At 41.6% G+C, this 20,153-nt stretch overlaps 1 protein-coding gene across 5 annotated transcripts in view; it reads right to left on the bottom strand.

The window, feature by feature from the left end:
• Positions 1 to 20,153, bottom strand: part of SEMA6D (semaphorin 6D) — a 239,329-nt gene that overhangs the window by 77,011 nt on the left and 142,165 nt on the right. The window contains exon 1 of one of the 5 annotated variants that reach the window (XM_032194669.1): positions 5,565 to 5,723. The exons of the other annotated variants lie outside the window; for them this stretch is intronic. The gene's annotated coding sequence lies outside the window, so the exon portion shown is untranslated. Of the gene's footprint in view, positions 1 to 5,564; positions 5,724 to 20,153 lie in introns of those variants that run through there. 5 annotated transcript variants of the gene reach the window in all.

Here is a 20,153-nt window from a genome sequence, read left to right as displayed (position 1 = left end):
TTAGATTAAACTTTGCCTTTGCAGTTCTAAAGCAAAGCAGATGCGGTATTCTTTGAATCCAGACCACAAAAAGAGCCAAGCCATCCACCAGGTGAGAGCTCCTTGCTCTTGGATAAGCAGTGGGAAGGACATGCCAACCTTTCTGTGGTCTGTAAGATGGTGAGTCCTAGTTTTAATTATTCATTACTTGGATATGTTCTGGGAGATTAATACTCACAACTATAACTTGTCACAAAGCTGTCTAGATAAAATGTATCGCTACCACAATGCTCTTTTGCTAAATCAAAAAAGACTTGTGCTATGTCATATGCTTATGGAATCTAAGATCTGACATGATGCACATTTTGATTTTCTTGCTTGGAGTGCTCATACAGGATAACAGTATTTGGGGCTCTGGGCCTAAACTCATGGGAGGAGGGGGAGACATCACATCTCACGCTCCCTTTCAGAGGTGCTTGCCTGTGCCTGTACAAACCACTTCACTGTACAGAAATACCAGATGCTGAAAAAAGGCAGAAAATACTGACTTTGCATTTCACAGAATCACAGAATTTCTAGGTTGGAAGAGACCTCAAGATCATCGAGTCCAACCTCTGACCTAACACTAACAAGTCCTCCACTAAACCATATCACTAAGCTCTACATCTAAACGTCTTTTAAAGACCTCCACGGATGGTGACTCAACCACTTCCCTGTGCAGCCCATTCCAATGCCTAACAACCCTCTCAGTAAAGAAGTTTTTCCTAATATCCAACCTAAAACTCCCCTGGTACAACTTTAGCCCATCCCCCTTGTCCTGTCACCAGGCTCGTGGGAGAATGGACCAACCCCCACCTCGCTACAGCCTCCTTTAAGGTACCTGTAGAGAGCGATAATTGTACAATTTTTAAGGATATATTTAGATTAAGAATTAATATTCCAATTGGTTGATTTGCAGGGAGTTCTGCATGGTATTTAGATGCTAATTACTGCACAATTAGAGGGCTAAGGTCAGACAGATCTTCCAGTAATGGAGCACAGAAATATACAGTGTAAAAATATCAAAATTATCCACAAATACAGATCTGAGAAGGTTTTTAAAAAGATTACCACACATGGGTTTCTGCAGTTCAGAGGCCAAACCTTGCTCTTGTTAATTGTACTTAAGTCAAAGGAAACAAGATGTGATGGTTCCAACTGAGGAGTGGGGCAGTACAGGTTCCCAGCCTCCTTATGCTGCCAGCCAGCATGCACATGTTTGGAGTTTTGGCACTTAGACTCACTCTTTCACTCACTCTCTTCTCCGGCCAAACACCACACGTGCCCATTCAACGTTTTTCTCTAACTGCCACACAGTGGTTCTGCATGTTTCTTACTCAAACATCCAAGGAGAGATTACTGTGCAAAACAGAGTTAATACTGTGTCTACCATTTCTTACATCTTCCCCTGTAATCTGTGTGGAGCAGAGAGATTTCAAGGTTAAGGAATGCTGACATCAGAAGGCAGAACAATCATAGAGCATTGAGAGGTGGGTGCACAGAGAGGGCATAATCTGTTTTATTACCACCATATCTTATTATCAGAACCTTTCCAAATGCCAACTATTGCAAATACACAGATTTCTATTTTTCACTGTAAGTTGCAAAGAGGTAACTTGAGTTCTTTTCTGGTTGAAACATTTAAAATCTGTCCTGTTTTAGGAACAGGTTTTGTTTCCTTCCCAGGAATAGGCTACCCCAAAGATGCTACTTTTGCATTTGAAGCTGCTGAAACTATATCTAAATGGGAATACTAATGAAAGGACGTAGAAAGAAATACCTGCTGCTGTCATTAGCCAGGGAAACTGTGCCTGTGTGGAAAATACCTGCTGAGGCCTGGAGGAAGGAAGAGAATCCCATGCCCAGCACTGAGGGTGCGAGCGGCAGCCCTGGCCAGGGGTCCCATGCTGCTGCTGCCCCTGCTTTGTTGGCACCTCTGGGAGAGGAATTAAGGTCTGGGAAATCTTCCTTGAGCCTGAGTGATGAACAGTCCGTGTCCTAAATAACAGGATTGGCTTCACTTCTCAAATGAATAGTGTCCTACTATATTCAGCTGTGACCAGAGTAACATTCATCAGCAACTGCAGAACACCTTCTTTGTCCTTGTAAGGAAGGAAGTAATCAGGCTGAGTGCAACTTTTCCCTACTAACTAAGGCCATGTACAACTTGGGAAACTGAAGGAAAGTTACACCAAACTTTGTTTCCCAATATTCCCCTCTGCAGGGCTGGGACTGGCTGTGCTCAGGCCAGCTCTGGTCTGGAGGCTTCATACCACTGCTAGCACAATGCTGAGGCACTGCTGCCAGCCAGAGAATAAAGCTCATTTCTCTGGGCTCAGGCTCTGCTTAGACCTTTTAGAATGGAGCTGGGGTGCAGCTAGCCAGTGTGAGGGTGCCCATGGCACATCCCCAGCCTCACAGTTTCTTGTGGAGGAGCCCAAGGAGTTTCATGCAATAGCCCAGAACTGCCTGGTCTTGGCCCACCAGTTGTGCCTGTTTCTGCTTCCCCAGAACCCACTGCTATCTAACTTCTGGGGAGAGGCAGAACTGAAAATCCTCCTAAGTTTCAATGCTTGCCATGAACAAATGTTTTGCTAAAATCATAGAAATTGTAGAATGGTTTGGGTTGGAAGGGGCCTTTAAATATCATCTAAGTCCAACGCCCCTGCCATGGGCAGGGACATCTGTCACTAAATCAGGTTGCCCAAGGCCCCATCCAACCTGACCTTGAACACTTCAAAGGAAGAGGCATCCTCAACTTCTCTGCAGTGCTTATACTAGCTATGCTTTGTATTTCTAACTGAAATATTTTTCCCCCTTGATCTTCCATAGTATGGCTGCTCTGTGGCAGTCAGGAGTATGATGAGCTCAGGGCATAAGAGTCCTTTTAAAATCAACACTTATCCACCGAAACTGGGGCTGCTAGGATTTATATTGGGCACAGGAGCCATTTTAATGAATAGCCCTTGACAAACCTGATCTACAGATTAAAATAACGTTATGGCATTTATAGAACGTATAAATTTAAAGCTGAACTGCACTAGCCATAAAATCTCGGGTGCTTTTGTTACAATTGTGACTAGCAGCAAAACAATATAGCAGCTAAGCATTACAATTAATAACCTCTAACTGTAACACGTTCAAAAAATCAGGGTCCCTTTCAGAGTGCATTACCAGGTGTCATGTCACATCAGGTTTTCTTCAGGCAATAGCTCAGACCTGACATAAACAGATGCAAAAGACAAAGCTCAGAACACTTAGTAATACAGATTCAAATAGACACCATGTGGTCTTATTATTCAGGTTTAACTATTGTTCTGTACTGTTTGTTTATCACAGGGCTTTCACTTTCCTTTAGCCACATCCACAAAAAACATGGTCACTAAGCAATCTAGTCTGTAAGTGGGGGTATACTACATATGTTTATTCTATTTCAAATCAGGACTCACGCTGTGCTCATATACTCTGGTAGTTAGCCATCAAGAAACCAGCTGCAACTCCTTAACTTCTAGGAAAAGCTGCTCGGCCCTTGGCCTGCAAGCAGATGCACCAGGCAGCTGCCTGGGCTGGTGCAGCTCGGTACCAAGGGGCCCTGCGCCAGGAGGGCTGCCGGGAAGCACTTCTCCGTGCCTCCCTGTGCAAAGGCAGTCTCTGTAGCTCCTGATGGAGGAAACGTGGGTGCCACAGTGCTATAAGAAATGTGACAGTCAACACTACAAATATGTAGTTCATGAGATAGATTTTTACACATGTTCCTTTTTTTGTGAAAGGCTTTCTCCAGGCAGGCAAACCAGAATATTTTGCAGTACCAGTTCTCTCTGTAGTGCATGCAAAGCTCCTCAATTCATTACCAATAAAGAATATTGCTGGGTCAGTAATTCCCATTCTGGTTTGAACCAATTCACACTGGAAAACCCAACACTTGAAAAATGCAAGGAGTCAGCTGAGGGAGCAGACCTGTGATGTGAGATCCCAGCCAGGGAGAGGCTTTAGTTCCCATTGCCTGCTCCGCTATTAGAGACCAGCAATCATTTTGCATGCACTCTGGTCTATGCCAGGTTTCTGGAATTAACGATAAAGTTAGGTGCTGCTGAAAATAAAAATCCCCAGAAGAAATTCTCAGAAAAGTATGCAAATTGAATGCAGTTAATTGTGGCTGTTACGATGATTGTATTTAATTTGCAGCATCTTTTGATTGTACATGGCAAGAGATAGCATTGGCGCCACACTAATAGGAAATAGCTAGTCAGAGAATACAACAGCCTGCCATTTCAGCTTGAGTAATTAAGTATCCTGCTCACCTTGCTCACTTGAGGAGTAACCACTGGCACTTATGCAAAAGTCACCCACCTTTCCTAACCCTCCTCAGCGGGATGCATAGATCACCATCCCCATTTTGCAATTAGGGAACCTGAAGCCCAGGTTTAAACATTGCTGAAGTAGCAGAGATAACAATAATTACTGTCATGGTCTTACACAATTTTCATCCAAGCCCAAGTAGTGAGAGTTCTATAGTGAAGCTTCTGCCCCACAAAAATCGACAGCTAAACTCCCTCCTTACCCCTGTTCCTATTCACTGAACCATAATAATGACAAGGAGGGAGCTCTTTGCATGTTTAAAGAAGCAGAACTGAATGCTATAGACTCCTTATAATTAGTTTCACAGCAGCTGACTGTAAAAACACGTAATTTTGGTTCAAATAATATGTACTCTTTAAAACCTCTAAAATACCCTTCCTTCTGTTTTCTTACTCTGAAACCATAAAAACTAGCATGGTGAGGCTGAAAAGTGTTCAGCGCAGAAAGGTAGAATTCTGCGCGCTGGATGAACATATTGTGAGCCTGAAAGCTGTATAATCAATTAGCATCCTACTGGAAACCTGACAGCCTGTCGTGACCCATCAGGAGGTATTCTGTGCTCTCGATATCTGTGGGTATTGGGGACCATTTACACAGATACCAGGTAAGCTCTTACAAAGCAGAATATGATAAGGTCAGCTCTTTGTTTTATTTCTAAGTGGTTTTCCAAGATGTTTTTCTCTCTAGTGGAATGAACATGGCAGTGGAGCTAAAAATGGCAACACTGTATTTCAGGTAAGTGGGTTGAAAAGTCATTCTCTCTGGGGAATGAACTCATGACCTTTTCAATGAAAGGTAAAGCTCAAACAGTAAAAGTTTGCATCTAAGATGCACTAAATAGATCATTGACTAATAGCTCAAGAGGGCAATAACAACAGAGCCTGCCTAACAGCTCATGCTAATGCAAACATAATGTGCCATGTAAAAAGAGATTAATCAAGTTTTCCTACTGGAAAACTGACAGCCTGTCGTGACCCATTAGGAGGTTTTCTGTCCTCTCAATATCTGTGGCTACAGGAACCATTTATGAGCTGACAAATTTGGATGACTGGTAATACTACACTAGGACAAAAATGAAGTCTGAGATGGGTGTTACATTTCTGGTCCTTTCCAGCATTCTGCTTACAGACTTTCCCCTTCATTCATATTCATTAATGTATGTACACCGTGGGCATCCATACATGTACCTTGTGTTAATTGCAACATGGTGCATTTACTGTGCAGTTCAAGTAGAAGTCTTCACTAGTTCCTGGAGCTTTTCCTTTTATGATCAGAGGCTCATAAGCTGTTTTCAGCAAAGAAGTGCCTTTAACACTGGTAAGTACATTCAAACCATATCTGATTCCCTTCACAAAAACAGAGAAAGCAACCCAGTTCAGATTATAATTTAATGTCAGTGATGAATAAGTACGATTTAATGACAATATCAGCGTTCTTTGATGAGGGCAACCTCAAGCCACTGGCTCATCTCTTCCATAAATTGGAATCCACTCTGATTAGACTGCATTTTGCATTCTGCCGTGCATTACTCAGTTAATGCAGCACTTATACTAGCTACCCTTAATGAGGCAGTAGGCATGTCTTTGTTTTTAAGCAAAAGTTTATCTATGTGTCTGTGGCTGATTTCGTAAGTGAGACAACAGATCCTCAGACCCTGTTACCTTTCATCTGAATGCTTGAATGTACTGTGCATTGCTTCCTAAAACTCAGACTGCCACATGCAAAGTGCTGTGCAAAAAAAAAAAAAAAAAAAAAAAAAAGGCTTTCATAGAGTGATACTTTTAGATGTTTCAGCTCTTCTCTGGTGTGATTATGAAGACAGTGTTTTACCTCCTTCCTGTGTGTATCATATTGTGATTACTTTCTTGGGGAGTTGCTGGATGAAGTAGTTAAGGAAACACTAAAAAAATCAGCAATAGTTTCACATAGCTATGTTCTAAAGTAAAGTATGTTTCAGTGATTTAGAGGCTTTTGAGCTAATTGATTTAATGGCCTTATATAGCTCCAGTCCATCAAAAAATACTGGGAGACTAATTCATAACCCCCCTGCCCCTGGCTACTACTACAGCTATTTATCCTAGTGCAATGCCAGTGTCAAAGGCTACCAGACTAGAATGAGAGCCTTACACATTTATTTAAGTGAAATTACAAGGTATAGTGTTACAATGAGCTGGGATCTGTAAGTCGATGGAGGCTGGACCATCCAGCCTTAAGGCCTTATAACAACCCTTTTTTATCCCAGAGACTCCACAAATCATGTATATTTTGATTAAAACCAACATCACTCAGTTGATAAAAAATATTGGTAAACTAGATGCGCTATCATAGTATATTTATCTTTATTTTTCCTGACACAAACTGGTCTTAATGGAACAAACCACGCAATAAATCACTTAGGGTACGGCCATGTCCAACAGTAGTGTTATGGCAGCTTAGGGCATGTATTCAGCAGTGGAAAAGGTCCATGACTGGGTTTAGAGCCCCTTTTGGGTTTACTTTATATCTGTATAGCTTGACAAATGCAAATGCTTCATGCATTATAGGCACACTTTTCACTCCTTCTCAGGAATATTCTATTTTATGAATGACAATTTCAAAATATTTTGAAGTTATACTTCATTTTTGGACATGATGTTTGAAAGCAGATGACATCCTCTACTGTCAGTTAAAACTGATTTCTGGAAAACCCCCCTTTATGACATGCATTCTTTAATTCTCAGTTTCTAGCATGATAGTTGGTGTGGTTTATTCTAAGTGGTAAGATGTTAAGCTTGCTATGATTATATTGTTAACATGGGTATAGCACAAAAATAGTGATGAAAAGTCACTAAATGTTGCTATAAAAAGTTTGATAAGTTGCAGTATTCCAAAGTATTTTTGCCATAAAATATTTTTATAAGCTGAGATTCAAACCCATTAGTTGAGAATTTGTTATCAGCAGCAAGATCTCAGATAAAACCAAATATTTACCTCCCTATATACATAAAAGAAAGCTGCACAAGTACAGTCTGAAGCATGGTACAACTGTAAGAGTTTCATCTACAGCAGCACTATTAATAAAGTCAGCCACGTCTGATGGATTTGAAATACCCTCCCATACCTTCTGTATTTACTACACCTAATCATCATTACAACAGAGTGAGTTGTACCAGTGTGCCATAAGCTGTCACTGAGTATCATGTACTTCTAAATTTAAATCTTGGACATGAGACAATAAAGAATTATAATTCTTAATTCATGAGATTTCTTAACTGTTTCCAGTTATCTAAAACTGCATCATAACAGTCAGACACCATGAGAATTGTAGAATAAAGTCTAACATCTCTTTACCAAGCCAAAACTAAGGTCTCAGCTGCTGGTAGTAAACAGGAACTACCTACGCTCAGATGCCAAGCCTGCTCCCTTCACACTGTCCTGGACTTGCAGAAGGACTCATCAGTCTCACCCTGCCTTCCACCTTTACCTTCACTAAGCCCAAGAGAAACCATTCTCCAACACGCCCTTAGTTGGGTGAAGAAAATCCTGTTCACCTCTACTGACACCATGGACTCAACCCTGTGGTGTATTCCTTCAAGGCACATATACCTCACTCTTCATATTCTGCTCACACAGCTGCCAGCTAGCTGTGCAAAGCCCTGGAACATGTGCAGATAATGCAGGCATTCAAGACAACGTATGCAGTGGTGGTTGTTCATACCAGTTCCTTCTGTACTTTTTGACAGTTCATTTACTGACCCATTTGTGCAGACTCCTGCTACTTTAGGGAATGTCAGAGGGCGTACAGTTGAGGGCAGTCTGTACCTCAGCTGAATTAAATCACAGAAAACAGAAAAATTTGGGCTAGGAAGGACCTCTGCAGATCATCTAGTTCTTGCTTATTCAAAGGAAGTCTAACTTCAAAATTGGATCATACTTCTCCAGGATTTGTCCTGCATATTGTAAAAACCCCCAAGCATGGAGGTCCTAGAGCTTCTCTGGGCAGCCTGTTCCCTGCTGCGGTGCTCTCACTGTGAAAAGTTATTTCCTTACCTCCAGCTAATATTTCTCTTACTGCAACTTGTGTTGATAGCTTCTTGTCCTTTTGCTGTGAGCTCCTACAAATCTGTCTCCATCTTTTTTGTAACCCCCTTCTTTAGACAGTGAAAGACTGATTATATCCCCCTGAGCCTTCTCTTCTCCAGGTTAAACAAACCTACCTCCCCCATACTACTCCAGCCCAACCACCTCAATAGCCTTCCACTGGGCTCCTGCATCCCCAAACTAACTGCAATATGGCAGACGGTCTCAGAAATGCCAAGTAGAAGGGAAAGCTCAGTTCCCTCACCCTGATGTCCCTCCAGCCAGCTGTCCTGGTCTTAGCAAGGTGAGGGCATCACAGGGCAAACCTAAGCCTGCATTAACAACATCGTTGGACAGTTGACATTGATAAAGTGCTGTTTATGAGAAAAACAAGATTTTTTTTATTATCATAATATGTTTCACCCATTATTCTCTTACCTTACCATTTTCCCTGTAAACTCGCATTACTTGACATCTTGGCAGGCCTGTTTTGTGGGCAGTTCTTTCCCAATTCAGCTAAAGCAATGTGATAAGAAGCAGAAGAGATTGCAATATGCTAACATTTTAAATGTGTTTTTGAAGAGGCCTTTGGGCACAGATGTTCCATAAAACTGTATTTATTATTATAATAATCTGCTGAAGAGTGCAGCTGTTTATTCAGGGATCTGAATATTGAAGACTCCTTAAATCTAATGATTCCTAGTCTGCCCCACTCACTACTCACTGCACTTCCAACATTAATAAGAAATACAAATGAGAAAAAACTGTATATACCAACATACTTCAGAGCACCGCGGAATAAATATTCACTTACAGTATAAATGCTGAAAAAAAAACAACTTTCAGAGGGAATCCCTTCAAAATACAAGTGGTATCAAAACAGCTTCTGAGGAAAAGTCTTAAACCCACAACACAGAGGCATTATTTGAGTTTTATGCCCATATTGTAGAAGTACATGAATAGCAGATGCCTGCAAATACTCTGCCTTGTAACAGCACTGATACACATGGGCAAAAGGCTGGTTTACAGCTTCGCTCAAGATACTGTGGAGATGCAGTTTTAAGTCCACAGGGCTTTTAAAATAGTGCCTGTCTGGTAGGTCAGTAGTTTTGTACAACATTACTAGTCATGATTTCTTCATACTAATTCAGGGAGAGGAACAATAATTTCAAAGTCAGAAGTGTGCAAAGATCTATGATAAAAATACAAATGGCACGTTATTTTTCCCTAGATGATGTAGCAAGTCCTTGCTCAAGCAACTTCAGAACTGGATTACTAATCTCATCTGGCATGCCATGACCGAACGATTTTCTGTCAGTCAATGATGAGATAAGAGATTGCAGAATAGTATAAAAAAAGTAATATGAGTTTAAAGCTGTAAACTATTCTCATCTGTATTCACATCTGTTTTGCTTGACTCTAATTCTCTCTTCTGATTTTGTCCCCTGGAAAGCTGAGTGGGATCTGGAGCCCTCCCGTCTCTGCTACACAGGTGCCACAGCAAGAGCTTCCTTGGAAAGCTTCTCCTTAGCTTTCTGCCGCCCTTCCCCAGCAAGGAGCTCTGGGAGCCCTCAGAGCACCTGGCTCTTTAGCCACACATTTGGCACGTGAGGCCAAGGGTTGCCTGCTGCAGATAAGACTGTGAACAACCCAAATCACAATAATTATTTATCTTTATCAGCCTCAACAGGGTTCAAACTGGCATCAATTTAATATCATATTTACAACTATTGTCAGGAACGAGCTCTGAGGTGTCTCCAGAGGAAACTGTCTGCAGGTCTACAAACTTCCTTCTGAGCCTGTTCTTTTATATTCTTTCATGCTCTCAGCCCTTTCTGAAAAATCCAGATTTTTCATATCCACCCAGTAATGAAAACATGTTATTTTTGGAGATATTAAATTCATATGTTATTGCAATTCCAGAAACATTGTATTCCACTGTGGAAAAGCACTATTTGTTCATCTGTTTGTGAACTCTACAGTCTGTAGGTTCACTGGGGGACTGAAATACTGCTGAAACCCTCTGCCTGTTCCTCCTCCTTTCTGCAGAGAAATCTAGCAGAAAACTGTTAATTCCTTATTTCACCATTTTCATAATAAATGCTGCAATTTCCTAAACAATACAAAAAGAAACATTCGAATTATTTGTTTGCTGGAGATTGCTACAGAGAAAGCTAATTTGCAAGCAGAAAGGGCTTGTGTTGTCTTGCACTGGGACCCAACAACTCCCACACCTCACGCTCTCACTGTACTGAATCTACAGCAGTAAGATTCTCTGTATGAGTGCCTGTGCTCCTTTCTTCATCTTTGGCCTTTTCAGCCAGGCCCATGTAAGGTTACAGCCACAAACCAGCTGGCAGCAGGTTTCACAGATGCTGTGCTCTCTGCACATTCCCAGAGTCCCTGAGGCCACCGGGCTGAGAGCCTTGTGCTGCCTCCAGAGGTCGGTGTGTGTCGCGGAGCTGAGGAAACCCTCCCCAGCACCCATGCAACTGCCGGCCCATGGCTCAGCCACTACCCGAACCGGCCTGTGTGACTGATGGCCCAGTGCTACTCACACGTACAGCCTTCTTCGCTGCCATGTGTGCACATTCCCCAGGATATTCATATACTTCAAGGAGGAAGAGGCCAGAAAAATGAATGAAGTTAGTCCAGGCAGAGGTGATTCTGGCTGCAGTATGTATTTTATGATAATAAAAGATACAGAAACCAGCAGTCTTCCCAGCAGAGCACCAGCTGGCTCCACATGCTGCAATAATAAGCTCTGCTCTAGAAGCCTGGGACTCAATATCTTATATACCAAGTACAAAAGCACTAACTGGACTACAAAGTGCTTGCAACCATATCAGTGGTTCAGAGCGACCTCACAGTTTACCGATGTTCGTTGGCATGAAGCTGGTGTCTTTGTTTTGTGTGCACTTTCAAGTTCAGTCTGTTAGGACTGTAGAGGCTTAAATCACAAGAGGCTTTCACACTACAATATTTTATACCTTTTAACAAGAGCAACATACTAAGCATAGTTACATAGTGCAAAATCACACAGTGTAAGGTCTGATGCCACAGTAGGCTAAGAGTGTAAGGGAGGGCTGAAGTAGCAATAAAAGTGGGTGCAGTGACACACAACTCGCTTCCTCTGGTACGTAACTTTGTTGTACATTCCCATAGCCATTGACTCATTGCTCCCTACCTGTGTAGCCCATTTGCTGTTGGAACATCAGCAGAAAAAGACAGCTGCTGCTAAAGGACTACCAAGAGTGAGTGGTCAATGGTTTCTAAGTGTTCAACAAAGCAAAATACATTTTTACCAGAACAAGTAAAGGCACCTCTTTCCCCAAGCACCTGTCTTCCTGCCAAATTTCAGCTTCCCATCCCTACCACTGTGTCTTTTAAATTATTCAATAATAGTCACATGCAATTTTTCTAATGGGAAAAGTTATCTTTTTGCTTCACCTTATTCTCAAAAACAATTAAACATTTTTTTTTTCTCAAGCTTTATTAACATTAATTTAAAACACAATAAAGAGTCACCAAGGACAGGAAATTTTGCTTGAAAAGCGAAAGATTCAAAAGATACAAGCAGCTGTTCATCAACCCCTGAGTGGAAATGGCTGTGGTCTCAGCAGGTTGGTATTTAAGCTGGCATGTGATTTTAAGCACTTGAGCAGTCCCTAAGAAACAAAAAATCAAAAATCACATGCTGCAAATGAAATGTAAGGAATGAAAGCTTGATAACCCGGAACCGTAAACATAAGCCCAAAACAAGTAACTTCAATATTAATGCTCAAGTTATATACTCATTCAAGAGCTTGGTGTAGACACAACCTAATGCTGTTTTCAAATTGCTACGATATTTCACACAGTGCTATGGTAATATGTTCTGCTGTATACAGTGTGATGTTAATTTTTATGCTTTACAGTAGAATGTGCATTGACGTTGAATTACGATTGCTGTGGGAATCATAACACTGGAAAACATGTCTAAATCTAAGCTTTAAGGTTGTGCTAGCATATCTTTTACATTTAATTTCCTTTAGGGAGAAAAGAGGAGAGGAAAGGAGAGGAAAGGAGAGGAAAGGAGAGGAAAGGAGAGGAAAGGAAAGGAAAGGAAAGGAAAGGAAAGGAAAGGAAAGGAAAGGAAAGGAAAGGAAAGGAAAGGAAAGGAAAGGAGAGGAAAGGAGAGGAAAGGAGAGGAAAGGAGAGGAAAGGAGAGGAAAGGAGAGGAAAGGAGAGGAAAGGAGAGGAAAGGAGAGGAAAGGAAAGGAAAGGAAAGGAAAGGAAAGGAAAGGAAAGGAAAGGAAAGGAAAGGAAAGGAAAGGAAAGGAAAGGAAAGGAAAGGAAAGGAAAGGAAAGGAAAGGAAAGGAAAGGAAAGGAAAGGAAAGGAAAGGGGAGGGGAGGAAAGGGGAGGAAAGGGGAGGAAAGGGGAGGAAAGGGGAGGAAAGGGGAGGAAAGGGGAGGAAAGGGGAGGAAAGGGGAGGAAAGGGGAGGAAAGGAAAGGAAAGGAAAGGAAAGGAAAGGAAAGGAAAGGAAAGGAAAGGAAAGGAAAGGAAAGGAAAGGAAAGGAAAGGAAAGGAAAGGAAAGAGGAGGAGGAGGAGGAAGAGGAGGAGGAAGAGGAGGAGGAAGGGGAGGAGGAAGGGGAAGGGGAAGAGGAAGAGGAAAAAGCAACTGGCCATTATTGACTTTGCCAAGAAAAATAACTCTTCTTTGCAAGTACTAGTTTTGCAGAGACACTCCAATGAGGACTGCTCTGAGATACAAGGATGGGAGAAAGCTTTTAATCTTCACATGTAACCTTGGGGATGTTCTGGATTCACAGTCCAGAAAAGAAATGATGTGAGGCAAAGTTGTATCAGCTAGTGACTCATGGTAAACTCAAGTCCCCAGTACGGAAGAATCACAGCACAGAGGCACTTAAAACAAGGTGAGAAAAAAAAAAAAAAAAAAAAAAAAGAATAGAGACAAGCAAAACTGACATTCCCACTGAAAAGAGCCTTTATCACTCCTCAAGTGATACAGGAGAGCAAGGTACAATAAAGACTTTTTACAGCCAAAATGTCATGTTGTTGACTAGTGACCTCCTGTCTTCTTTGCACTTTGAAAGTGATTTTAACTGACTTTTGGATGTTCTCTTTTAGTTGCGTTTTCTTTTTTTTTTTTTTTTTCTTAGAGTTAGTAAATGGCCTTGTTAAACATGCCCTTTTCTTGGATTCCGAGGTATTATGGAAGAATATTACCAGGATCAGAATCCCTCTGAGTATTTTCTAACTTTTTTTTTTTTTTTTTAATTATATATAGAAATTATAGCTTACTTCTTTTCCTCATAGGGGATGGAAGTCCATACAAACAGCAGAACACACTAAGGCCAAGGCAGGAAAATCAGTAGGTTAGAAAAAGGAAGGTAACATTGTGTTCCTTTTAGGTTTAAAAACAGTTTTCCCAATCCATACTGGTGCTGTGAAAGAGAACTGAGAAGAGTCAGAAACAGAGGGAATGAGTGGGACAGCTCTGTATAAATTTCATCACTTTTTCATCATTTGGACTCCATGTCTCTGAACTCTTGCATGATGTTTTATTAGAGCAGTACAAGATCAAAAGAGAGGAGCAGGTTCAAATCTGTATGCCTGATACACCAGGGGGATTATAAGATTCCTGCTTTTTCACCTGATGTCTCCTCCTGGGAACCTGTCCATTGCAGTCAAGCAGTTTTGTCTGTGTGTACACAGATACGTATGCACAGATGCCGCATATGCCTGCTTTCCAAAACATATCTGTGAAGATCTTACTCCTTCTAAAAGTAACATGTTTTGAGAGCTACATATTTTTTTATAGAGTTTGCCGTCTCTCAGTTAAAAGTTTCTTCCCCTTCCAAAAACTGTATCATGTTTTGAGGAAAAAGCATGTGTATCAGGGTGGTCTGCCTCATAAAGAGCCACAGGGCTCAGTGCCAGTCAGCTCTTTTCAATTATCAGGTCCAGGTGGGAAGTGTCAGGTGGTTCCTATAAAGGCTAAGGAACTACGTGTCTAGTGGGAAGGTCTGTGCAATCTGTTTTGGCTGAGGGAAAAAAGGGCTGAAATTTGATTTTCCTAAATTTGAAAAGCTCCCAACCGTTCAGCCTGGCTCCTGAAGGTGTGGTGCTAGATGTGGTTGGGCTAGAAGCTGGCCTCATACCCTGTGCCGTGCTGACCTAGGTGTACTACCAAGTCCATGAGACTTGTCTGCGTCATTTCAGAGTCCTGGCTGCAGCAATCAAACACCTGTCTCCCTACCCCCCAAAATGAAACAAAACAAATGCACAAAGAAAGCAACCTAATCCCAAAGAACCCACCATGCACACATTAAAAATTCTTGCTAATGTACACACAGCATAAAAAAAAATTAGTAAGCAATCATCTGAAATGACTTTTACATTATAGATTGTTCCTGAATGAGGCCTAATGGTGGAAGCATCATTGCAAACTCTTTTCCATTTGCAGTGTGCATTTATGGTAACTATTCTGCCCAATTTCCTGTACTTTTGCTGGCAGAAAGGGACAGATTCCCTCTCCTTTATGGCTCCTTCATGCTGCCTGGGTAGTACTGCACTTGTGCTTGGTCCCTTCCTGGGAAGCTGAAGATAGGACTGGAATGATTATAGTTATGCAATAACTATTTCTTCTTTATCTTTTCTGAGAGGGGAAAAATGTACAAAACTACTGGCCACATCTGCAGTGCACCAATTAGAGACAGAGAGGACAGGTATTCAGTCTCCATGGATGGTTCAAGGTTAGAGAAAATTACCCACTTTTAGCAGATAACAGAATCCTAACAATCTGCCTTAAACTGGGATTGACTGTCCACGATCTGAGCTGATAGTAGGTACAATATTTCATCCAAAGACAGGTATATTTGCTTTCTAGTTTTACCACTGTAATATTATTTTGCTGACCTTGAGTCACATTGGCAAAGGAACTGATGTAACACGAAAGTATGTGACACAAGGCAATCAACAACATAACACGATATGAAAAGCCTTGGGAAGAACTTAAGTCCTCAAGAACAGGACACCTACTACCCAGTCACATATAGAGTTTTGAATTGGGAACAGCTACCGAATATACAGTACGAATCAATATATGTCCATTTTATTCACAAAATGATGGATAATGCGGCAGGCCAGCTTGATTTACCTCAATTTGCAAATCGATTTGCTACACTTTTGTGAAAAAACAGTAATCAATTCCAGATCAAAATAGACTGAAGTGCGGCAGGAAGTGCCAGCCCCAGCTACACAGCAGTGACGCTACAGGTACGCCCCCAGGACAGCTCAGGGGGCCAGGCAGACAGCAGCACCCATTGCTGGGCCACATAGGGCTGCACTGCACAGCAAGCTCATCTATGGGGAGCCCTGGGTGCTGCCTGACACCAGGGTGATAGTCCTGTGGAGGAGTTTGGCTGTGCGGAGGAGTTGGAACTGCAACATGTGAGATTGTGTCTCTTACCGCTCAAAAACAGCACTGCAATGCAGGCAGATCCTAACAACCAGCAACCCGCTGGCCAGCCTCACAAACCCATCCCCTCACCTCTGGATTCTTGCATTTTATTATAAATTCTTGTGATTTTATTATAAATGAAGTCTCAACTCAATCTGAATTTAGTAATATTTATAAAAGGTATAAAAGGCAAGTAAACAGGGCTGGATATGCAGGGTGTCTACGCTCCACCAACATCAAACACACGAACATCAAACATTTTAAACATGCAGAACATTGCTTTTACATACTAAACCTGAGTATGCCTACATATATGCACAATCAGAAAAGGTAACAAACAATCCTTTAAGTTCCACGACTTAACAGTCTCCATTTTCCATTCCTTTTCTTGATTACAAACAACAGTCTCCATTTTCCATTCCTTTTGAACATTATGTCTTGCTTTAAGTTGTCAAGCAACTTGATTTTCGGGCCTTATATATCCCGTTCCTCCTGGATCGAAGAAAAGCATATCCATCTCCTTTTCAAGGCCAATAAGCCTGGGTCAAAAGGCATGTCCAGGTCAACAGGGGGCGTAACAGCAAAGGCTTGCGATGGCTGTAGCCGTGGGGGGGCCAGTGGTGTAGCAGAAGGATGGGTGGATGAGCCCGCAGTTCCCTCACTGTCTGGCAAGCGACATGTGTCTGACTGTGATCCCACATGGCTCTTTAAGGCCTCTGAGACTGCTTGCCAGGTGCCGAGCAATCCCACTGCAATCTTGTCATTTTTAGTTGCAGAGTCCCACACCTCGACCTCAGTTTGGTCCCATGTTTCAGGATCATAAACTGTCCAATTGTTAATAAGGAGAATAAGCTCTATGGTTGCCAGGACAGTCTTTGTTCCTAAGGATGTATGATTCCCCATAATGTGCAACTGCTTACCAGCGAGGGGCAGCTGTGTGTGCAGGTCCGCTTCTCTCAGCTCGAGCTTCTTCCCAGCTCCAGTGCACCTGTTTTCAGCGACTTTGTGTATGAGCTTCTCTGAGCAGTTTGCTGAGTTTGGCTGAACCTATCTTCGTGAGGCAATCGATGTGCCTGCTCCCATCCTGGTCTCCGTTCTGCTAGCCAGTTCCTATTTATTCCTTTTTCCTGCTTCTTTATTGATGATGTAACTTCATCGTGTTGCCTTTTTTCTTGAGGGCAGGCTCCCCTCTTATACCCTTCTTCCCACAGCAGTCTTTTTCAAAAACAACTTTTCATTGGTCAAACAACTTTGCCCAGCAATAGCAAACACCCAGAAACATCCATGCCTTAATGGCTGGAGAACAAGTAACCCATGGGGTATCCTGATTCACCCTTCTTTGTTCCCTCTGAACTCCTTTACATTCCTGATGGCCTCATCGTTAGGAGTCTGATGTTCTCATCAACCACAGGGCTTTCTGACCCCCATGGCCACACTCCCAAATCTCCCTCTTCTTTATTAATATCAACTATTTTCTCGACACGAATTACCACTCCATAACAATTTCATGTGGAAAATGTTGCACCTGGCCGGTGCCAGGCACTGCACAGGACAGCAGGACAGGCCGGGCTCTCAAGAAGGGCAGGGACACAGTGTGCCCAAGGTTCTGCCTGCCCCATGCCCCCAGGGCTCTCTGAAATGGCACAGCCTGAGCTGCTGCCTGCAGTGTAGGGGGTGTTGGTGGTACTACAGTCCTGCCTTTATGATGTGACTCAGGGGCAGGGGAGAACATGCCGCCAGTAGCCCTCTCCCATGTGGTACAGGCCTGCTGATCTACATCAAACTTTTTGTCAAACCTATTCTGAGACACAGAATTACAAGACCTGATACATGGAACTCTGCAGGATTTTACACTTGGAAAACAATCTTTAAAACGTCCTCGAATATGAACAGTACTTTCTGTGGAGAATCTGTATGAGAGCTACACATGGTCTCATCTATCACAGTACTGTAGCAACAGAAGTAATTACTGCATAGTCTTTGAACCAACAAATCCCTTATAAAGGGCTTGTGAGTAAGGGTGCAGAAGGAAACAGATTTCAAAGGACATGAAAAGTATTTCCTGTGTGAGGATTTTAAAGGGAAAGCAGCTGTAAGAATGAAGATATTCAGGAAGAAGATCAGTTCTGTTAAAATACTCAGATGCTGTTCTGTGTCTATACCCAGAGCAGCACTTTACAAAATACTTGCAAACAAAACTTGAGTTCTTTTGTCTCGTTTCACTCTTGGCTGTTCTTTCAGAGGACTGGGAGAATACAGCTGTAGAGTAACAGTTTAAAGACTGAGCTCTCGAAACTTATGAGGAAAATATGTCTCCATTTTAAAAATACAGATGGATTATTTCCACAGATGATTTGCAGATGTAACATTTAGGTATCTAAAAATTAGAGCTTTTTTTTTTCCAACACTTTTGGAAGAGCAGTAGAAAATATTGTTTGTGGCAGGACTTAACTTGAAATTATAGAGCTGTTCCATTAGTACCCATAGCACCCATCACACTTCTGTTCTTTGCTTCAGTTAAGGGTTTCCCTTTTTTGTCTTTGCCTTTTCTCTATCTCACACTTGGCTCTTTTCTGCCCATGTCCATAGCAGTATCCACTGGTAGATTGCAATGATGCTGAGACGGACTTCTGCCAAGGGAGGAACGGAATTGTTGAGCAGCAGGCGATGCAGTTCATGGTCATTCTGGGCTTTTTCCCTCCAGCACCATACCTTTGTAAGAGACAGTACCTGACGATTTTAATCCTGATAATCTTGGTAAAGTGGGACTCATTCTGTTTTCAGTTTTAGCTAATGTGTCAGTGGAAGGCTAATAAAAAGCAGCTAAGCAATGAAAGTTTATTGTGACATGCGCTAACAGGTACAACATTTAATGCAGGACATTTGACTTGCAATCGAATGCTCCTAGGAGCATTTAAAAAAGAATATTATTGCTATATACAGCAAAGAAGGTGCCCTAAAAGTATCTATATTTCTTATTATTTTTGGTACCTAAGGGAAGATACAACGTGCCAGGCAATTGTTACCTATTAAAAGATTAAATCCTGCCTTAAGACTCACATACAAGAGATCTCTGTATAAATATGCAGAGAAAAATATGAAGAAAATATGATGCATTTGTAACTATTTACAGACTTCATACATTTCTACTTGTAAAAATGGTTAAATGTGGTTAAATCAAGAGCTTTAAAGCAAATCTGGGATCATTAGAATAACACTGCCCACGTGGCTGTGTTGAAGAGTTTATATAACCATGCTCTGATCATTTTGTCTAAAAGCACAAGAATATTTGGGAGAGAGGTAGATGGAGTAGATAAGAGGTGGATGGATGTTGAGGTCATTATTGGAAGATGGCAGGCACAGATGAAAGGACACAGAATAAAAGGCAAGAGTAAATTAATACAGAGGGGTTTTGTGGGATGCACCAGAAGCAGTATGTATATAGAGCTGTATTACTTAGATGTAAGTACTAATGCATTCAGGGGCAGGGGGGCTGAAAAACATAAGGACTCAAGGGATTGAGTGTCCTGTCACCCTGAGGAGTGGAAGGGAGCCAAAGAAAGAATCATTTGAGGTGAAATAGCAAGCAAAGCTTAAGGACTGTGCCATTTATTTGCTTCACATATTTACTTCTAGCTACAGCCATCCATTCAGTATTGGCATGTGTCCAAAGAAAATTTTGTGAATCTCACAGATTAATTATTATATCCTTATCCCTATTACCAATAATATCTCACTGAAACAAAACAAACAAAAACAAAACCAACACCTTCACCTCCTCCTTTAAAAATTAAAAATAATAATAAAAAAAAATTTAAAAAAGCAAGCCCAGAAAGAGAAATCTTAACTATGACACATCTCGTAGGGGTCACGTAACTGGAATTCTTTCAGATGACAAGAAATGAATATCCCAAGACAAAAGTAGTTTATCAAAAACATTTCAGACATGGTTTTTAGTTACCACAAAGTCTTCTCCCTTCAGTCATCTTTGACAACGAATCCTAGGTATTAACAATGATCTCAGCTGCCGCGGTACATGACAGAGAGAAATCATAGCTTAGATAATTGGATCTTGGATTGAGACATGGAGAACCTAGAGAGGGACCCAGAGAGGAGTTGGATGTGAGGACCACCTGAAGTGGGTGCTGTACCTATATACAGAAGTGTTTTTTTTTGTTGTTTGTTTGCTTTTTTTTTTTTTCTTTTTTTTTTTCCCTGGACTATTTAGTTTAAAAGACAAAACAGCAG

This window comes from Aythya fuligula, chromosome 11 (genome assembly GCF_009819795.1).
Source record: "Aythya fuligula isolate bAytFul2 chromosome 11, bAytFul2.pri, whole genome shotgun sequence".
Lineage (NCBI taxonomy): Eukaryota > Metazoa > Chordata > Aves > Anseriformes > Anatidae > Aythya > Aythya fuligula.
Note: the sequence above shows the minus strand (reverse complement) of the source record. Positions and strands in the feature narration are given on the sequence as shown.